Source organism: Populus euphratica, unplaced genomic scaffold, assembly GCF_000495115.2.
Source record: "Populus euphratica unplaced genomic scaffold, PopEup_1.0 scaffold318.1, whole genome shotgun sequence".
NCBI lineage: Eukaryota > Viridiplantae > Streptophyta > Magnoliopsida > Malpighiales > Salicaceae > Populus > Populus euphratica.
Genome location: NW_011500003.1, coordinates 561,060 through 564,696, shown reverse-complemented (window position 1 = coordinate 564,696; position 3,637 = coordinate 561,060).

Sequence of the window (3,637 nt, the reverse complement as noted above, 5' to 3'; positions counted from 1 at the left end):
GACCAAATTTACAATCTGCCAGGGCTTTAACTTGGTGCCTTTAATTCTCCTCCTCTTTTTCTTTGGCTTACAGAAGCAATATTAATCCAATCTAGAATCCCTTCCAAATTCAACCCTTTTACTATTTAAAGGCCTACTAATCCTTTCTCTCCATTGTACGCATTTCAATTGTTTATCCTTAATTACGGCACTGAATTTTTTTTGTTTTGCTCCTAGAATTTAGCACCATGATATCAGTATTAATTTACTTGCTCTATGATGATAATCTCTATTAAACTACTTCATCGTAATTATAGCTAAGAGAAGTAGTGATGTTAAACTCGGTTAAGCCCAATACATCAACCTAAGATCATGTACACTTAGGACCTAGCCTAAGTTAAGTTTTAAAAAAACAAAATAGAAATTGACTCGGTTAAATTAGAACAATCCAGTGAGTTAATTTATAATCCATTCAAAATCTAGTTTGATTTTTTATAAAAAAAAATCAAAACAATATTATTTTAAATATTAAAAAAATAAAATAACATCATTTTAATTAAACTATATTAATTCATTCCATCCAAGACCCGAACCTTTAACAACTTCATGAACCACATCAAATTTAATAACTTTCCCAGGAAGATATATTTTAGTCAGGCAATGAAGTTAGGTTTGGCCATGAAGTACTTTTATTAATATTTATCTTTTAAAAAGACTGCATGTTATGTTATAAACATTGTGCATGCATGCATTGTTCATCTCCTCATATTTTATTGTGGATTTATTATTTAAAATTTTTATTTTTTAAATTTTGATCTTTAAATATTTAATTTGCACAATTGCATCAATTTTTGGCACAATTAAAGAAAAATTGAATCAAATTTGTTGATTAAAAAAAATTAAAAAAAAAAAGATCAAAATAGGAAAAGAAATGCATCGATGATACTTTCAAAGTTATCATAAAAAAATGCTTTAGTCCTCAAACTTTATAAATTATTCATTTTCAATCATCAATAGTTTTTCAATTTTATTTTGAAATAAAAGTTTATTTTTTTAATTTTTAATCCTTTATTTGAGAGAAGAGAGAGGATGCTAAATTCTAATGATAAAGAGAGAAAATCAATATTCATACTGATTCTAACCACCAAAATGGTCAATCTTGTGTTATAATGTTCTATTTGATGAGAGGAGTTCAACTTATATACTTGTTTTTATCTTAAAAACCAGATCTAATCTCATAAAGTGTTTTTGTTTCGGGTTGATTCTGAGTGATTGTTTTGATTTTTTTTATTTTTTAAGATTATTTATGGGTTTTTCAATGTTTTTAGGCTTTTTTCTAGATGTTTTAGATCAAATTTTGGTTAAAAATAAGTTTTTGAATAAAAAAATATAAATTTTTTTTTCCACCACTAATCTAAAAAATACAGATGAGACGATGTCTACCTAGGAGATGACATGTTGAATAGAATTTTTTTTAAAAAAAAATATTGGGCCCTTGGAAACCCTTGCATGTCTCTATCTTTTGTTCTTTTTATTTTTTTGCTTTAAAAAAAATAATGCTTTTTTTAATATTGTTTAATTTATATTGAAATTAATGTCTATTTTCTTTGATTTTTTATTTTTGTATGTAGCCATTTTTAAATAGTGGTTGTTTTTTTAATTATTTTTGGATGTATTTAATTTTTGAAGTGATAATTTTAATTCATGTATAATTTTTTTATGTTTTATACAATTAAGCTTTATTTCTTAAGATGAAAAATAATTATTTTTTGATAATATTTCTAATAAGTGCAACTTTATGAGATATTTTTTTTCTTCGATTTTATTCAATTAATTTATGTGTGCATTTACTTTTACTATAATTTGATTAAATAAAAAAATAATTTTAAATAAATAGAGTTATTAAATATAATTAGATGAATATATTGTATTATAATATCAAATATATTAATTTATATTTGCTTTTTGCTTCTTGACTTTTCTAGTTATGTATTTAGTTAGTGTTAATGATTTTTTTATTTATTAATATAAAAAGTTTTTAATTTATTTAATTAAATCTGTGTATAAATTTTTTAATTTATACTTGATATTATTTATGTAAACAAATATATTGCATTTGCTTGCATGTTTAATTTTTTTTATTAAAAAAAAAAATCAACACAAGGTGTACCGCAGGTAAAATAGTTATACACGTTTATCTCCTATCCACCCAATTTATTATTGAGACTTTCTATCATCAATTGTCGGCACCAAGGACATAGCTAAGATGGCTGGCAAGTGATAGCACTAATATTGCTTTCTATACTTTTAAAAAAGTCTTATTCCAAAGTCTGGTATGTTAGCCCCTAATTGGACCCCAAAATCCAGCTAAAATTAAAGTATATTAAATAATTTTTGGGGTTTTAATAAGGGAATAAATGTAAGAGAAAACATCATTAAAGGATGCCCATTATGTATAAAGCCCATAATCCCATTACTCCATATTTTATCTTAGGCCTACATGTTGGGGCATTTATTGAGAGAAACCGTCTGCTTTATAACGTCACTCGAGGCATCACAAAACAGATGATTTTAAGATTATTTTTGGTAACAAATTAATGAAATTATAAGCTTTTCAAATCTTTAAAGATGAAACGGGAGAGAAGTGTATTATTGTGGCGAGACACATGTTAGTGGGTTCGCCTCTTGATTGATAGTGGTAGGAATGTTAACGTGATAATTAGTAAATAAAGACGAGTATGGAGTTGTTGTAAAGATTGTTTTTTTAAGTGTATTTTTATTTAAAAATATATTTACAAAAAAAGATTATTTTATTTTTAATATTGATATATTAAAATAATTTAAAAGCATTAAAAAATTAATTTTTAGCAAAAATAGTTTAAATTTTTTTAGAAAACCAATAAATTACATTCTCAAATATTTCTTTACAGTGAGCGGTCCATGTTCTGATAGTGTTCAAAATATTTTTAAAAATATTTTTTAAGTTAAAATAATATTATTATTTTTATATATTTGTTTTATAGCATTGCATCAAAGCTATACATAAAAAAATATTAATCTAATATTCTTTTTATTATGAAAATTAATTTAAAAATAACTTTAAAATACAATTAAGGCCCATTACCGAAAACACCCAAGATACTATCTTCCTACCATTTTTCTCCCTTTGAGTTTGTCCACGCTTGGATTTCCTTCTACTTATTAAAATGTTCATCTATTGCTTTATGTGCATAATCTCAAAAATAATATGGCCTCGGAATTGAATATTTCTTGAAATAGTGCTGTGATTAATTAAATAATTACGAAACTTTACATGCTTAATTTGAAAAATAGACAACCATTACTCTCTCTATTCTAAAATTTTATTATCATTTGACTTTTTATACGTATTAAAAAAATGCAATTAATTGCATATGATATCATCTGTTTTCAAACTATTTTTCAACGTTATTTTATTTTATTTTATTTTAGAATGAAATGCATATTAAACTAATGTAATAAAGTTCATGGTCAAGAGTTTATTTTACCATTAAGTTGAATTGGATTCGAATCCCAGTTCATGCATTGGTTTTTGTTTTTGTATTTATTTTTACATATTTATATACCATAATTAGCTGTGGGATATCTCAAAATAGAAAGAAGGACAAGATTTTTAAGA